We start from the raw sequence: 19,399 nt of genomic DNA, 5'->3' as shown, positions 1-19,399 counted from the left end.
AGGCAGAACTGCAGGAAACGGATGTCAACGGGTACATCGGAATGGCCCCGATAGCACATGAAAAGCGCCAGAACGTGGACAATGATGCGGTTGGCCAAAAAGGGCGTAGGCGTTTTTTCCTGAATATATTCAGGAAAAAACGCCTACGCCCTTTTTGGCCAACCAAGCAACCTGGGAGAGCAAATCAGCACTACAAAGAAATCTCTCGCCCCCCCCGGGGCAAAAGGGCCAGGCGAAAAAAGTCTAAAAACCAGAAAGGCAGGACAGGCCACGGAGTCAAGGGAGCCTTGTTAAGCTGATGGGCGGGATGTCAATGGCCAACAGCCAATCTTCACAAGTGTATCCTCTTTCCCAAACCATGTAAAACATAGAACCACAGAGCATAGGGCACTTCCACACATGGGCGTTGACCTTGGGAAAATGAAAAAATCAACCAGACACAGGGACCCCATAGTTGAGGGCTGCTGTCTTGACAAGAACCTCCACTCCGGTACACGTTTCATATCCCAGGAAAGAGCCAAGTGGACAAAGACGAGTGGACAAGTGGACAAAGACAAGTGGACAAGTGGACAAGTGGTGCTACGTAGGTCCAATGGAGTGTCACTCAGCCATGAAATCCACGTCATGAGGCTGGTAGCAGCATCCTGAGTGGATTTAGCTACGATCATCCTCAGTGAAATAAGTCCCACAAAAAAAGAAACTTATGATATCACTTATCGAGGGAATGTAAAAATCGCTCCCCATGCACTGAATCCCCAAACAGAACAGAGTCACGCTTTTAGAAAACACACTTATGCCTGCTTCAGGGGAAAGGTGAGGTGGGGTGACGCATAAAACTCGAGTTTGAAATGAGCACAGATACCCTTCCGAAAACCGAATATGGAATGGACACGACCTACTCCTTGCTCAATCAACTGGACTCACCAGACCCTCTTCATCGCACAAGTATCTATCCGACTAGTAAGCATCTTCAAATCTAAGTCTTGATATCTCTGTGTAAGTGCATCAAGTGTGTGTAAAGCGGCCTAAAACCAGCAGGGAAAATCAGCTCAGACCCATTCTGAGGATACATTTCCAACATAAAGAAGAAACAAGCAGGGCAAAACAGAGAGAAATTCTTCCAAAATGCGTTCAGGGACTGGCATGCAACCAGGATTGACCACATGTACAGCCCCAGCGGCAGAAGACATAAGGCTGGACACTCTTGGGGCTGAGACGATTGGTGAGGTTGGGAAAGCAAATGCAGACCCTTGAAAGGAATCCTGCGTGCTCCCCATTCCATGGGTCCCAACTCTCCAGGTTCAACGCAATCTTCCGACAGCGAAAGCACTCATTGGAAACCCAGCGGATGCTACACCGTGGGATCGGGAAAGCTTTCTGAAACTCACCTCAGTTTTCATCTCCTGGTGCTCGTGTTCTCCATTCAGGCCCCCTTACTAACAATCTCCCCACTTGGAGACTCGGCGCCTTTCCATGCCTCTTTCGTACCGTCTGCAATTTGTCCGCAGGATGAACTGCAAGAGGGGGAACCAATGAGAGACTCGCTGGAGGTGTTTGGTCGGGCACATGTCACTCTCATTTCCCATCACGAAGAAGAATTCACCAGCGGTTCAGCCTGCCACCCCGGATCGACAATAGGGCGTGAAGCCATCCAGCCGTGTTGCGTCCCACTCACAAAAAAGCGACTTGGGAAATGGAGCTCAGGGGCACTGCACTTCCCAAACCTGCAGAGTTCTAAACGATAACTATCGCCCCAAAATATATTGAGGTCAGGCTACGAAGAGGCGCTGAACGCAAGGCAGAACTGCAGGAAACGGATGTCAACGGGTACATCGGAATGGCCCCGATAGCACATGAAAAGCGCCAGAACGTGGACAATGATGCGGTTGGCCAAAAAGGGCGTATGCGTTTTTTCCTGAATATATTCAGGAAAAAACGCATACGCCCTTTTTGGCCAACCAAGCAACCTGGGAGAGCAAATCAGCACTACAAAGAAATCTCTCGCCCCCCCCGGGGCAAAAGGGCCAGGCGAAAAAAGTCTAAAAACCAGAAAGGCAGGACAGGCCACGGAGTCAAGGGAGCCTTGTTAAGCTGATGGGCGGGATGTCAATGGCCAACAGCCAATCTTCACAAGTGTATCCTCTTTCCCAAACCATGTAAAACATAGAACCACAGAGCATAGGGCACTTCCACACATGGGCGTTGACCTTGGGAAAATGAAAAAATCAACCAGACACAGGGACCCCATAGTTGAGGGCTGCTGTCTTGACAAGAACCTCCACTCCGGTACACGTTTCATATCCCAGGAAAGAGCCAAGTGGACAAAGACGAGTGGACAAGTGGACAAAGACAAGTGGACAAGTGGACAAGTGGTGCTACGTAGGTCCAATGGAGTGTCACTCAGCCATGAAATCCACGTCATGAGGCTGGTAGCAGCATCCTGAGTGGATTTAGGTACGATCATCCTCAGTGAAATAAGTCCCACAAAAAAAGAAACTTATGATATCACTTATCGAGGGAATGTAAAAATCGCTCCCCATGCACTGAATCCCCAAACAGAACAGAGTCACGCTTTTAGAAAACACACTTATGCCTGCTTCAGGGGAAAGGTGAGGTGGGGTGACGCATAAAACTCGAGTTTGAAATGAGCACAGATACCCTTCCGAAAACCGAATATGGAATGGACACGACCTACTCCTTGCTCAATCAACTGGACTCAACAGACCCTCTTCATCGCACAAGTATCTATCCGACTAGTAAGCATCTTAAAAGCTAAGTCTTGATATCTCTGTGTAAGTGCATCAAGTGTGTGTAAAGCGGCCTAAAACCAGCAGGGAAAATCAGCTCAGACCCATTCTGAGGATACATTTCCAACATAAAGAAGAAACAAGCAGGGCAAAACAGAGAGAAATTCTTCCAAAATGCGTTCAGGGACTGGCATGCAACCAGGATTGACCACATCTACAGCCCCAGCGGCAGAAGACATAAGGCTGGACACTCTTGGGGCTGAGACGATTGGTGAGGTTGGGAAAGCAAATGCAGACCCTTGAAAGGAATCCTGCGTGCTCCCCATTCCATGGGTCCCAACTCTCCAGGTTCAACGCAATCTTCCGACAGCGAAAGCACTCATTGGAAACCCAGCGGATGCTACACCGTGGGATCGGGAAAGCTTTCTGAAACTCACCTCAGTTTTCATCTCCTGGTGCTCGTGTTCTCCATTCAGGCCCCCTTACTAACAATCTCCCCACTTGGAGACTCGGCGCCTTTCCATGCCTCTTTCGTACCGTCTGCAATTTGTCCGCAGGATGAACTGCAAGAGGGGGAACCAATGAGAGACTCGCTGGAGGTGTTTGGTCGGGCACATGTCACTCTCATTTCGCATCACGAAGAAGAATTCACCAGCGGTTCAGCCTGCCACCCCGGATCGACAATACGGCGTGAAGCCATCCAGCCGTGTTGCGTCCCACTCACAAAAAAGCGACTTGGGAAATGGAGCTCAGGGGCACTGCACTTCCCAAACCTGCAGAGTTCTAAACGATAACTATCGCCCCAAAATATATTGAGGTCAGGCTACGAAGAGGCGCTGAACGCAAGGCAGAACTGCAGGAAACGGATGTCAACGGGTACATCGGAATGGCCCCGATAGCACATGAAAAGCGCCAGAACGTGGACAATGATGCGGTTGGCCAAAAAGGGCGTATGCGTTTTTTCCTGAATATATTCAGGAAAAAACGCATACGCCCTTTTTGGCCAACCAAGCAACCTGGGAGAGCAAATCAGCACTACAAAGAAATCTCTCGCCCCCCCCGGGGCAAAAGGGCCAGGCGAAAAAAGTCTAAAAACCAGAAAGGCAGGACAGGCCACGGAGTCAAGGGAGCCTTGTTAAGCTGATGGGCGGGATGTCAATGGCCAACAGCCAATCTTCACAAGTGTATCCTCTTTCCCAAACCATGTAAAACACAGAACCACAGAGCATAGGGCACTTCCACACATGGGCGTTGACCTTGGGAAAATGAAAAAATCAACCAGACACAGGGACCCCAAAGTTGAGGGCTGCTGTCTTGACAAGAACCTCCACTCCGGTACACGTTTCATATCCCAGGAAAGAGCCAAGTGGACAAAGACGAGTGGACAAGTGGACAAGTGGACAAGTGGTGCTACGTAGGTCCAATGGAGTGTCACTCAGCCATGAAATCCACGTCATGAGGCTGGTAGCAGCATCCTGAGTGGATTTAGGTACGATCATCCTCAGTGAAATAAGTCCCACAAAAAAAGAAACTTATGATATCACTTATCGAGGGAATGTAAAAATCGCTCCCCATGCACTGAATCCCCAAACAGAACAGAGTCACGCTTTTAGAAAACACACTTATGCCTGCTTCAGGGGAAAGGTGAGGTGGGGTGACGCATAAAACTCGAGTTTGAAATGAGCACAGATACCCTTCCGAAAACCGAATATGGAATGGACACGACCTACTCCTTGCTCAATCAACTGGACTCACCAGACCCTGTTCATCGCACAAGTATCTATCCGACTAGTAAGCATCTTCAAAGCTAAGTCTTGATATCTCTGTGTAAGTGCATCAAGTGTGTGTCAAGCGGCCTAAAACCAGCAGGGAAAATCAGCTCAGACCCATTCTGAGGATACATTTCCAACATAAAGAAGAAACAAGCAGGGCAAAACAGAGAGAAATTCTTCCAAAATGCGTTCAGGGACTGGCATGCAACCAGGATTGACCACATCTACAGCCCCAGCGGCAGAAGACATAAGGCTGGACACTCTTGGGGCTGAGACGATGGGTGAGGTTGGGAAAGCAAATGCAGACCCTTGAAAGGAATCCTGCGTGCTCCCCATTCCATGGGTCCCAACTCTCCAGGTTCAACGCAATCTTCCGACAGCGAAAGCACTCATTGGAAACCCAGCGGATGCTACACCGTGGGATCGGGAAAGCTTTCTGAAACTCACCTCAGTTTTCATCTCCTGGTGCTCGTGTTCTCCATTCAGGCCCCCTTACTAACAATCTCCCCACTTGGAGACTCGGCGCCTTTCCATGCCTCTTTCGTACCGTCTGCAATTTGTCCGCAGGATGAACTGCAAGAGGGGGAACCAATGAGAGACTCGCTGGAGGTGTTTGGTCGGGCACATGTCACTCTCATTTCCCATCACGAAGAAGAATTCACCAGAGGTTCAGCCTGCCACCCCGGATCGACAATAGGGCGTGAAGCCATCCAGCCGTGTTGCGTCCCACTCACAAAAAAGCGACTTGGGAAATGGAGCTCAGGGGCACTGCACTTCCCAAACCTGCAGAGTTCTAAACGATAACTATCGCCCCAAAATATATTGAGGTCAGGCTACGAAGAGGCGCTGAACGCAAGGCAGAACTGCAGGAAACGGATGTCAACGGGTACATCGGAATGGCCCCGATAGCACATGAAAAGCGCCAGAACGTGGACAATGATGCGGTTGGCCAAAAAGGGCGTATGCGTTTTTTCCTGAATATATTCAGGAAAAAACGCATACGCCCTTTTTGGCCAACCAAGCAACCTGGGAGAGCAAATCAGCACTACAAAGAAATCTCTCGCCCCCCCCGGGGCAAAAGGGCCAGGCGAAAAAAGTCTAAAAACCAGAAAGGCAGGACAGGCCACGGAGTCAACGGAGCCTTGTTAAGCTGATGGGCGGGATGTCAATGGCCAACAGCCAATCTTCACAAGTGTATCCTCTTTCCCAAACCATGTAAAACACAGAACCACAGAGCATAGGGCACTTCCACACATGGGCGTTGACCTTGGGAAAATGAAAAAATCAACCAGACACAGGGACCCCATAGTTGATGGCTGCTGTCTTGACAAGAACCTCCACTCCGGTACACGTTTCATATCCCAGGAAAGAGCCAAGTGGACAAAGACGAGTGGACAAGTGGACAAAGACAAGTGGACAAGTGGACAAGTGGTGCTACGTCGGTCCAATGGAGTGTCACTCAGCCATGAAATCCACGTCATGAGGCTGGTAGCAGCATCCTGAGTGGATTTAGCTACGATCATCCTCAGTGAAATAAGTCCCACAAAAAAACAAACTTATGATATCACTTATCGAGGGAATGTAAAAATCACTCCCCATGCACTGAATCCCCAAACAGAACAGAGTCACGCTTTTAGAAAACACACTTATGCCTGCTTCAGGGGAAAGGTGAGGTGGGGTGACGCATAAAACTCGAGTTTGAAATGAGCACAGATACCCTTCCGAAAACCGAATATGGAATGGACACGACCTACTCCTTGCTCAATCAACTGGACTCACCAGACCCTGTTCATCGCACAAGTATCTATCCGACTAGTAAGCATCTTCAAAGCTAAGTCTTGATATCTCTGTGTAAGTGCATCAAGTGTGTGTCAAGCGGCCTAAAACCAGCAGGGAAAATCAGCTCAGACCCATTCTGAGGATACATTTCCAACATAAAGAAGAAACAAGCAGGGCAAAACAGAGAGAAATTCTTCCAAAATGCGTTCAGGGACTGGCATGCAACCAGGATTGACCACATCTACAGCCCCAGCGGCAGAAGACAGAAGGCTGGACACTCTTGGGGCTGAGACGATTGGTGAGGTTGGGAAAGCAAATGCAGACCCTTGAAAGGAATCCTGCGTGCTCCCCATTCCATGGGTCCCAACTCTCCAGGTTCAACGCAATCTTCCGACAGCGAAAGCACTCATTGGAAACCCAGCGGATGCTACACCGTGGGATCGGGAAAGCTTTCTGAAACTCACCTCAGTTTTCATCTCCTGGTGCTCGTGTTCTCCATTCAGGCCCCCTTACTAACAATCTCCCCACTTGGAGACTCGGCGCCTTTCCATGCCTCTTTCGTACCGTCTGCAATTTGTCCGCAGGATGAACTGCAAGAGGGGGAACCAATGAGAGACTCGCTGGAGGTGTTTGGTCGGGCACATGTCACTCTCATTTCCCATCACGAAGAAGAATTCACCAGCGGTTCAGCCTGCCACCCCGGATCGACAATAGGGCGTGAAGCCATCCAGCCGTGTTGCGTCCCACTCACAAAAAAGCGACTTGGGAAATGGAGCTCAGGGGCACTGCACTTCCCAAACCTGCAGAGTTCTAAACGATAACTATCGCCCCAAAATATATTGAGGTCAGGCTACGAAGAGGCGCTGAACGCAAGGCAGAACTGCAGGAAACGGATGTCAACGGGTACATCGGAATGGCCCCGATAGCACATGAAAAGCGCCAGAACGTGGACAATGATGCGGTTGGCCAAAAAGGGCGTATGCGTTTTTTCCTGAATATATTCAGGAAAAAACGCATACGCCCTTTTTGGCCAACCAAGCAACCTGGGAGAGCAAATCAGCACTACAAAGAAATCTCTCGCCCCCCCCCCGGGGCAAAAGGGCCAGGCGAAAAAAGTCTAAAAACCAGAAAGGCAGGACAGCCCACGGAGTCAAGGGAGCCTTGTTAAGCTGATGGGCGGGATGTCAATGGCCAACAGCCAATCTTCACAAGTGTATCCTCTTTCCCAAACCATGTAAAACACAGAACCACAGAGCATAGGGCACTTCCACACATGGGCGTTGACCTTGGGAAAATGAAAAAATCAACCAGACACAGGGACCCCAAAGTTGAGGGCTGCTGTCTTGACAAGAACCTCCACTCCGGTACACGTTTCATATCCCAGGAAAGAGCCAAGTGGACAAAGACGAGTGGACAAGTGGACAAAGACAAGTGGACAAGTGGACAAGTGGTGCTACGTAGGTCCAATGGAGTGTCACTCAGCCATGAAATCCACGTCATGAGGCTGGTAGCAGCATCCTGAGTGGATTTAGGTACGATCATCCTCAGTGAAATAAGTCCCACAAAAAAAGAAACTTATGATATCACTTATCGAGGGAATGTAAAAATCGCTCCCCATGCACTGAATCCCCAAACAGAACAGAGTCACGCTTTTAGAAAACACACTTATGCCTGCTTCAGGGGAAAGGTGAGGTGGGGTGACGCATAAAACTCGAGTTTGAAATGAGCACAGATACCCTTCCGAAAACCGAATATGGAATGGACACGACCTACTCCTTGCTCAATCAACTGGACTCACCAGACCCTGTTCATCGCACAAGTATCTATCCGACTAGTAAGCATCTTCAAAGCTAAGTCTTGATATCTCTGTGTAAGTGCATCAAGTGTGTGTAAAGCGGCCTAAAACCAGCAGGGAAAATCAGCTCAGACCCATTCTGAGGATACATTTCCAACATAAAGAAGAAACAAGCAGGGCAAAACAGAGAGAAATTCTTCCAAAATGCGTTCAGGGACTGGCATGCAACCAGGATTGACCACATCTACAGCCCCAGCGGCAGAAGACAGAAGGCTGGACACTCTTGGGGCTGAGACGATTGGTGAGGTTGGGAAAGCAAATGCAGACCCTTGAAAGGAATCCTGCGTGCTCCCCATTCCATGGGTCCCAACTCTCCAGGTTCAACGCAATCTTCCGACAGCGAAAGCACTCATTGGAAACCCAGCGGATGCTACACCGTGGGATCGGGAAAGCTTTCTGAAACTCACCTCAGTTTTCATCTCCTGGTGCTCGTGTTCTCCATTCAGGCCCCCTTACTAACAATCTCCCCACTTGGAGACTCGGCGCCTTTCCATGCCTCTTTCGTACCGTCTGCAATTTGTCCGCAGGATGAACTGCAAGAGGGGGAACCAATGAGAGACTCGCTGGAGGTGTTTGGTCGGGCACATGTCACTCTCATTTCCCATCACGAAGAAGAATTCACCAGAGGTTCAGCCTGCCACCCCGGATCGACAATAGGGCGTGAAGCCATCCAGCCGTGTTGCGTCCCACTCACAAAAAAGCGACTTGGGAAATGGAGCTCAGGGGCACTGCACTTCCCAAACCTGCAGAGTTCTAAACGATAACTATCGCCCCAAAATATATTGAGGTCAGGCTACGAAGAGGCGCTGAACGCAAGGCAGAACTGCAGGAAACGGATGTCAACGGGTACATCGGAATGGCCCCGATAGCACATGAAAAGCGCCAGAACGTGGACAATGATGCGGTTGGCCAAAAAGGGCGTAGGCGTTTTTTCCTGAATATATTCAGGAAAAAACGCCTACGCCCTTTTTGGCCAACCAAGCAACCTGGGAGAGCAAATCAGCACTACAAAGAAATCTCTCGCCCCCCCCGGGGCAAAAGGGCCAGGCGAAAAAAGTCTAAAAACCAGAAAGGCAGGACAGGCCACGGAGTCAAGGGAGCCTTGTTAAGCTGATGGGCGGGATGTCAATGGCCAACAGCCAATCTTCACAAGTGTATCCTCTTTCCCAAACCATGTAAAACATAGAACCACAGAGCATAGGGCACTTCCACACATGGGCGTTGACCTTGGGAAAATGAAAAAATCAACCAGACACAGGGACCCCATAGTTGAGGGCTGCTGTCTTGACAAGAACCTCCACTCCGGTACACGTTTCATATCCCAGGAAAGAGCCAAGTGGACAAAGACGAGTGGACAAGTGGACAAAGACAAGTGGACAAGTGGACAAGTGGTGCTACGTAGGTCCAATGGAGTGTCACTCAGCCATGAAATCCACGTCATGAGGCTGGTAGCAGCATCCTGAGTGGATTTAGGTACGATCATCCTCAGTGAAATAAGTCCCACAAAAAAAGAAACTTATGATATCACTTATCGAGGGAATGTAAAAATCGCTCCCCATGCACTGAATCCCCAAACAGAACAGAGTCACGCTTTTAGAAAACACACTTATGCCTGCTTCAGGGGAAAGGTGAGGTGGGGTGACGCATAAAACTCGAGTTTGAAATGAGCACAGATACCCTTCCGAAAACCGAATATGGAATGGACACGACCTACTCCTTGCTCAATCAACTGGACTCACCAGACCCTCTTCATCGCACAAGTATCTATCCGACTAGTAAGCATCTTCAAATCTAAGTCTTGATATCTCTGTGTAAGTGCATCAAGTGTGTGTAAAGCGGCCTAAAACCAGCAGGGAAAATCAGCTCAGACCCATTCTGAGGATACATTTCCAACATAAAGAAGAAACAAGCAGGGCAAAACAGAGAGAAATTCTTCCAAAATGCGTTCAGGGACTGGCATGCAACCAGGATTGACCACATGTACAGCCCCAGCGGCAGAAGACATAAGGCTGGACACTCTTGGGGCTGAGACGATTGGTGAGGTTGGGAAAGCAAATGCAGACCCTTGAAAGGAATCCTGCGTGCTCCCCATTCCATGGGTCCCAACTCTCCAGGTTCAACGCAATCTTCCGACAGCGAAAGCACTCATTGGAAACCCAGCGGATGCTACACCGTGGGATCGGGAAAGCTTTCTGAAACTCACCTCAGTTTTCATCTCCTGGTGCTCGTGTTCTCCATTCAGGCCCCCTTACTAACAATCTCCCCACTTGGAGACTCGGCGCCTTTCCATGCCTCTTTCGTACCGTCTGCAATTTGTCCGCAGGATGAACTGCAAGAGGGGGAACCAATGAGAGACTCGCTGGAGGTGTTTGGTCGGGCACATGTCACTCTCATTTCCCATCACGAAGAAGAATTCACCAGCGGTTCAGCCTGCCACCCCGGATCGACAATAGGGCGTGAAGCCATCCAGCCGTGTTGCGTCCCACTCACAAAAAAGCGACTTGGGAAATGGAGCTCAGGGGCACTGCACTTCCCAAACCTGCAGAGTTCTAAACGATAACTATCGCCCCAAAATATATTGAGGTCAGGCTACGAAGAGGCGCTGAACGCAAGGCAGAACTGCAGGAAACGGATGTCAACGGGTACATCGGAATGGCCCCGATAGCACATGAAAAGCGCCAGAACGTGGACAATGATGCGGTTGGCCAAAAAGGGCGTATGCGTTTTTTCCTGAATATATTCAGGAAAAAACGCATACGCCCTTTTTGGCCAACCAAGCAACCTGGGAGAGCAAATCAGCACTACAAAGAAATATCTCGCCCCCCCCCGGGGCAAAAGGGCCAGGCGAAAAAAGTCTAAAAACCAGAAAGGCAGGACAGGCCACGGAGTCAAGGGAGCCTTGTTAAGCTGATGGGCGGGATGTCAATGGCCAACAGCCAATCTTCACAAGTGTATCCTCTTTCCCAAACCATGTAAAACATAGAACCACAGAGCATAGGGCACTTCCACACATGGGCGTTGACCTTGGGAAAATGAAAAAATCAACCAGACACAGGGACCCCATAGTTGAGGGCTGCTGTCTTGACAAGAACCTCCACTCCGGTACACGTTTCATATCCCAGGAAAGAGCCAAGTGGACAAAGACGAGTGGACAAGTGGACAAAGACAAGTGGACAAGTGGACAAGTGGTGCTACGTAGGTCCAATGGAGTGTCACTCAGCCATGAAATCCACGTCATGAGGCTGGTAGCAGCATCCTGAGTGGATTTAGGTACGATCATCCTCAGTGAAATAAGTCCCACAAAAAAAGAAACTTATGATATCACTTATCGAGGGAATGTAAAAATCGCTCCCCATGCACTGAATCCCCAAACAGAACAGAGTCACGCTTTTAGAAAACACACTTATGCCTGCTTCAGGGGAAAGGTGAGGTGGGGTGACGCATAAAACTCGAGTTTGAAATGAGCACAGATACCCTTCCGAAAACCGAATATGGAATGGACACGACCTACTCCTTGCTCAATCAACTGGACTCAACAGACCCTCTTCATCGCACAAGTATCTATCCGACTAGTAAGCATCTTAAAAGCTAAGTCTTGATATCTCTGTGTAAGTGCATCAAGTGTGTGTAAAGCGGCCTAAAACCAGCAGGGAAAATCAGCTCAGACCCATTCTGAGGATACATTTCCAACATAAAGAAGAAACAAGCAGGGCAAAACAGAGAGAAATTCTTCCAAAATGCGTTCAGGGACTGGCATGCAACCAGGATTGACCACATCTACAGCCCCAGCGGCAGAAGACATAAGGCTGGACACTCTTGGGGCTGAGACGATTGGTGAGGTTGGGAAAGCAAATGCAGACCCTTGAAAGGAATCCTGCGTGCTCCCCATTCCATGGGTCCCAACTCTCCAGGTTCAACGCAATCTTCCGACAGCGAAAGCACTCATTGGAAACCCAGCGGATGCTACACCGTGGGATCGGGAAAGCTTTCTGAAACTCACCTCAGTTTTCATCTCCTGGTGCTCGTGTTCTCCATTCAGGCCCCCTTACTAACAATCTCCCCACTTGGAGACTCGGCGCCTTTCCATGCCTCTTTCGTACCGTCTGCAATTTGTCCGCAGGATGAACTGCAAGAGGGGGAACCAATGAGAGACTCGCTGGAGGTGTTTGGTCGGGCACATGTCACTCTCATTTCGCATCACGAAGAAGAATTCACCAGCGGTTCAGCCTGCCACCCCGGATCGACAATACGGCGTGAAGCCATCCAGCCGTGTTGCGTCCCACTCACAAAAAAGCGACTTGGGAAATGGAGCTCAGGGGCACTGCACTTCCCAAACCTGCAGAGTTCTAAACGATAACTATCGCCCCAAAATATATTGAGGTCAGGCTACGAAGAGGCGCTGAACGCAAGGCAGAACTGCAGGAAACGGATGTCAACGGGTACATCGGAATGGCCCCGATAGCACATGAAAAGCGCCAGAACGTGGACAATGATGCGGTTGGCCAAAAAGGGCGTATGCGTTTTTTCCTGAATATATTCAGGAAAAAACGCATACGCCCTTTTTGGCCAACCAAGCAACCTGGGAGAGCAAATCAGCACTACAAAGAAATCTCTCGCCCCCCCCGGGGCAAAAGGGCCAGGCGAAAAAAGTCTAAAAACCAGAAAGGCAGGACAGGCCACGGAGTCAAGGGAGCCTTGTTAAGCTGATGGGCGGGATGTCAATGGCCAACAGCCAATCTTCACAAGTGTATCCTCTTTCCCAAACCATGTAAAACACAGAACCACAGAGCATAGGGCACTTCCACACATGGGCGTTGACCTTGGGAAAATGAAAAAATCAACCAGACACAGGGACCCCAAAGTTGAGGGCTGCTGTCTTGACAAGAACCTCCACTCCGGTACACGTTTCATATCCCAGGAAAGAGCCAAGTGGACAAAGACGAGTGGACAAGTGGACAAGTGGACAAGTGGTGCTACGTAGGTCCAATGGAGTGTCACTCAGCCATGAAATCCACGTCATGAGGCTGGTAGCAGCATCCTGAGTGGATTTAGGTACGATCATCCTCAGTGAAATAAGTCCCACAAAAAAAGAAACTTATGATATCACTTATCGAGGGAATGTAAAAATCGCTCCCCATGCACTGAATCCCCAAACAGAACAGAGTCACGCTTTTAGAAAACACACTTATGCCTGCTTCAGGGGAAAGGTGAGGTGGGGTGACGCATAAAACTCGAGTTTGAAATGAGCACAGATACCCTTCCGAAAACCGAATATGGAATGGACACGACCTACTCCTTGCTCAATCAACTGGACTCACCAGACCCTGTTCATCGCACAAGTATCTATCCGACTAGTAAGCATCTTAAAAGCTAAGTCTTGATATCTCTGTGTAAGTGCATCAAGTGTGTGTAAAGCGGCCTAAAACCAGCAGGGAAAATCAGCTCAGACCCATTCTGAGGATACATTTCCAACATAAAGAAGAAACAAGCAGGGCAAAACAGAGAGAAATTCTTCCAAAATGCGTTCAGGGACTGGCATGCAACCAGGATTGACCACATCTACAGCCCCAGCGGCAGAAGACATAAGGCTGGACACTCTTGGGGCTGAGACGATGGGTGAGGTTGGGAAAGCAAATGCAGACCCTTGAAAGGAATCCTGCGTGCTCCCCATTCCATGGGTCCCAACTCTCCAGGTTCAACGCAATCTTCCGACAGCGAAAGCACTCATTGGAAACCCAGCGGATGCTACACCGTGGGATCGGGAAAGCTTTCTGAAACTCACCTCAGTTTTCATCTCCTGGTGCTCGTGTTCTCCATTCAGGCCCCCTTACTAACAATCTCCCCACTTGGAGACTCGGCGCCTTTCCATGCCTCTTTCGTACCGTCTGCAATTTGTCCGCAGGATGAACTGCAAGAGGGGGAACCAATGAGAGACTCGCTGGAGGTGTTTGGTCGGGCACATGTCACTCTCATTTCCCATCACGAAGAAGAATTCACCAGAGGTTCAGCCTGCCACCCCGGATCGACAATAGGGCGTGAAGCCATCCAGCCGTGTTGCGTCCCACTCACAAAAAAGCGACTTGGGAAATGGAGCTCAGGGGCACTGCACTTCCCAAACCTGCAGAGTTCTAAACGATAACTATCGCCCCAAAATATATTGAGGTCAGGCTACGAAGAGGCGCTGAACGCAAGGCAGAACTGCAGGAAACGGATGTCAACGGGTACATCGGAATGGCCCCGATAGCACATGAAAAGCGCCAGAACGTGGACAATGATGCGGTTGGCCAAAAAGGGCGTATGCGTTTTTTCCTGAATATATTCAGGAAAAAACGCATACGCCCTTTTTGGCCAACCAAGCAACCTGGGAGAGCAAATCAGCACTACAAAGAAATCTCTCGCCCCCCCCGGGGCAAAAGGGCCAGGCGAAAAAAGTCTAAAAACCAGAAAGGCAGGACAGGCCACGGAGTCAAGGGAGCCTTGTTAAGCTGATGGGCGGGATGTCAATGGCCAACAGCCAATCTTCACAAGTGTATCCTCTTTCCCAAACCATGTAAAACATAGAACCACAGAGCATAGGGCACTTCCACACATGGGCGTTGACCTTGGGAAAATGAAAAAATCAACCAGACACAGGGACCCCATAGTTGAGGGCTGCTGTCTTGACAAGAACCTCCACTCCGGTACACGTTTCATATCCCAGGAAAGAGCCAAGTGGACAAAGACGAGTGGACAAGTGGACAAAGACAAGTGGACAAGTGGACAAGTGGTGCTACGTAGGTCCAATGGAGTGTCACTCAGCCATGAAATCCACGTCATGAGGCTGGTAGCAGCATCCTGAGTGGATTTAGGTACGATCATCCTCAGTGAAATAAGTCCCACAAAAAAAGAAACTTATGATATCACTTATCGAGGGAATGTAAAAATCGCTCCCCATGCACTGAATCCCCAAACAGAACAGAGTCACGCTTTTAGAAAACACACTTATGCCTGCTTCAGGGGAAAGGTGAGGTGGGGTGACGCATAAAACTCGAGTTTGAAATGAGCACAGATACCCTTCCGAAAACCGAATATGGAATGGACACGACCTACTCCTTGCTCAATCAACTGGACTCACCAGACCCTGTTCATCGCACAAGTATCTATCCGACTAGTAAGCATCTTCAAAGCTAAGTCTTGATATCTCTGTGTAAGTGCATCAAGTGTGTGTAAAGCGGCCTAAAACCAGCAGGGAAAATCAGCTCAGACCCATTCTGAGGATACATTTCCAACATAAAGAAGAAACAAGCAGGGCAAAACAGAGAGAAATTCTTCCAAAATGCGTTCAGGGACTGGCATGCAACCAGGATTGACCACATCTACAGCACCAGCGGCAGAAGACATAAGGCTGGACACTCTTGGGGCTGAGACGATTGGTGAGGTTGGGAAAGCAAATGCAGACCCTTGAAAGGAATCCTGCGTGCTCCCCATTCCATGGGTCCCAACTCTCCAGGTTCAACGCAATCTTCCGACAGCGAAAGCACTCATTGGAAACCCAGCGGATGCTACACCGTGGGATCGGGAAAGCTTTCTGAAACTCACCTCAGTTTTCATCTCCTGGTGCTCGTGTTCTCCATTCAGGCCCCCTTACTAACAATCTCCCCACTTGGAGACTCGGCGCCTTTCCATGCCTCTTTCGTACCGTCTGCAATTTGTCCGCAGGATGAACTGCAAGAGGGGGAACCAATGAGAGACTCGCTGGAGGTGTTTGGTCGGGCACATGTCACTCTCATTTCCCATCACGAAGAAGAATTCACCAGCGGTTCAGCCTGCCACCCCGGATCGACAATAGGGCGTGAAGCCATCCAGCCGTGTTGCGTCCCACTCACAAAAAAGCGACTTGGGAAATGGAGCTCAGGGGCACTGCACTTCCCAAACCTGCAGAGTTCTAAACGATAACTATCGCCCCAAAATATATTGAGGTCAGGCTACGAAGAGGCGCTGAACGCAAGGCAGAACTGCAGGAAACGGATGTCAACGGCTACATCGGAATGGCCCCGATAGCACATGAAAAGCGCCAGAACGTGGACAATGATGCGGTTGGCCAAAAAGGGCGTATGCGTTTTTTCCTGAATATATTCAGGAAAAAACGCATACGCCCTTTTTGGCCAACCAAGCAACCTGGGAGAGCAAATCAGCACTACAAAGAAATCTCTCGCCCCCCCCGGGGCAAAAGGGCCAGGCGAAAAAAGTCTAAAAACCAGAAAGGCAGGACAGGCCACGGAGTCAAGGGAGCCTTGTTAAGCTGATGGGCGGGATGTCAATGGCCAACAGCCAATCTTCACAAGTGTATCCTCTTTCCCAAACCATGTAAAACATAGAACCACAGAGCATAGGGCACTTCCACACATGGGCGTTGACCTTGGGAAAATGAAAAAATCAACCAGACACAGGGACCCCATAGTTGAGGGCTGCTGTCTTGACAAGAACCTCCACTCCGGTACACGTTTCATATCCCAGGAAAGAGCCAAGTGGACAAAGACGAGTGGACAAGTGGACAAAGACAAGTGGACAAGTGGACAAGTGGTGCTACGTAGGTCCAATGGAGTGTCACTCAGCCATGAAATCCACGTCATGAGGCTGGTAGCAGCATCCTGAGTGGATTTAGGTACGATCATCCTCAGTGAAATAAGTCCCACAAAAAAAGAAACTTATGATATCACTTATCGAGGGAATGTAAAAATCGCTCCCCATGCACTGAATCCCCAAACAGAACAGAGTCACGCTTTTAGAAAACACACTTATGCCTGCTTCAGGGGAAAGGTGAGGTGGGGTGACGCATAAAACTCGAGTTTGAAATGAGCACAGATACCCTTCCGAAAACCGAATATGGAATGGACACGACCTACTCCTTGCTCAATCAACTGGACTCACCAGACCCTGTTCATCGCACAAGTATCTATCCGACTAGTAAGCATCTTCAAAGCTAAGTCTTGATATCTCTGTGTAAGTGCATCAAGTGTGTGTAAAGCGGCCTAAAACCAGCAGGGAAAATCAGCTCAGACCCATTCTGAGGATACATTTCCAACATAAAGAAGAAACAAGCAGGGCAAAACAGAGAGAAATTCTTCCAAAATGCGTTCAGGGACTGGCATGCAACCAGGATTGACCACATCTACAGCCCCAGCGGCAGAAGACATAAGGCTGGACACTCTTGGGGCTGAGACGATTGGTGAGGTTGGGAAAGCAAATGCAGACCCTTGAAAGGAATCCTGCGTGCTCCCCATTCCATGGGTCCCAACTCTCCAGGTTCAACGCAATCTTCCGACAGCGAAAGCACTCATTGGAAACCCAGCGGTTGCTACACCGTGGGATCGGGAAAGCTTTCTGAAACTCACCTCAGTTTTCATCTCCTGGTGCTCGTGTTCTCCATTCAGGCCCCCTTACTAACAATCTCCCCACTTGGAGACTCGGCGCCTTTCCATGCCTCTTTCGTACCGTCTGCAATTTGTCCGCAGGATGAACTGCAAGAGGGGGAACCAATGAGAGACTCGCTGGAGGTGTTTGGTCGGGCACATGTCACTCTCATTTCCCATCACGAAGAAGAATTCACCAGCGGTTCAGCCTGCCACCCCGGATCGACAATAGGGCGTGAAGCCATCCAGCCGTGTTGCGTCCCACTCACAAAAAAGCGACTTGGGAAATGGAGCTCAGGGGCACTGCACTTCCCAAACCTGCAGAGTTCTAAACGATAACTATCGCCCCAAAATATATTGAGGTCAGGCTACGAAGAGGCGCTGAACGCAAGGCAGAACTGCAGGAAACGGATGTCAACGGGTACATCGGAATGGCCCCGATAGCACATGAAAAGCGCCAGAACGTGGACAATGATGCGGTTGGCCAAAAAGGGCGTATGCGTTTTTTCCTGAATATATTCAGGAAAAAACGCATACGCCCTTTTTGGCCAACCAAGCAACCTGGGAGAGCAAATCAGCACTACAAAGAAATATCTCGCCCCCCCCCGGGGCAAAAGGGCCAGGCGAAAAAAGTCTAAAAACCAGAAAGGCAGGACAGGCCACGGAGTCAAGGGAGCCTTGTTAAGCTGATGGGCGGGATGTCAATGGCCAACAGCCAATCTTCACAAGTGTATCCTCTTTCCCAAACCATGTAAAACATAGAACCACAGAGCATAGGGCACTTCCACACATGGGCGTTGACCTTGGGAAAATGAAAAAATCAACCAGACACAGGGACCCCATAGTTGAGGGCTGCTGTCTTGACAAGAACCTCCACTCCGGTACACGTTTCATATCCCAGGAAAGAGCCAAGTGGACAAAGACGAGTGGACAAGTGGACAAAGACAAGTGGACAAGTGGACAAGTGGTGCTACGTAGGTCCAATGGAGTGTCACTCAGCCATGAAATCCACGTCATGAGGCTGGTAGCAGCATCCTGAGTGGATTTAGGTACGATCATCCTCAGTGAAATAAGTCCCACAAAAAAAGAAACTTATGATATCACTTATCGAGGGAATGTAAAAATCGCTCCCCATGCACTGAATCCCCAAACAGAACAGAGTCACGCTTTTAGAAAACACACTTATGCCTGCTTCAGGGGAAAGGTGAGGTGGGGTGACGCATAAAACTCGAGTTTGAAATGAGCACAGATACCCTTCCGAAAACCGAATATGGAATGGACACGACCTACTCCTTGCTCAATCAACTGGACTCAACAGACCCTCTTCATCGCACAAGTATCTATCCGACTAGTAAGCATCTTAAAAGCTAAGTCTTGATATCTCTGTGTAAGTGCATCAAGTGTGTGTAAAGCGGCCTAAAACCAGCAGGGAAAATCAGCTCAGACCCATTCTGAGGATACATTTCCAACATAAAGAAGAAACAAGCAGGGCAAAACAGAGAGAAATTCTTCCAAAATGCGTTCAGGGACTGGCATGCAACCAGGATTGACCACATCTACAGCCCCAGCGGCAGAAGACATAAGGCTGGACACTCTTGGGGCTGAGACGATTGGTGAGGTTGGGAAAGCAAATGCAGACCCTTGAAAGGAATCCTGCGTGCTCCCCATTCCATGGGTCCCAACTCTCCAGGTTCAACGCAATCTTCCGACAGCGAAAGCACTCATTGGAAACCCAGCGGATGCTACACCGTGGGATCGGGAAAGCTTTCTGAAACTCACCTCAGTTTTCATCTCCTGGTGCTCGTGTTCTCCATTCAGGCCCCCTTACTAACAATCTCCCCACTTGGAGACTCG

The sequence above is a fragment of the Kogia breviceps genome, chromosome X (assembly GCF_026419965.1).
Source record: "Kogia breviceps isolate mKogBre1 chromosome X, mKogBre1 haplotype 1, whole genome shotgun sequence".
In the NCBI taxonomy this organism is placed as follows: domain Eukaryota; kingdom Metazoa; phylum Chordata; class Mammalia; order Artiodactyla; family Physeteridae; genus Kogia; species Kogia breviceps.
Note: the sequence above shows the minus strand (reverse complement) of the source record.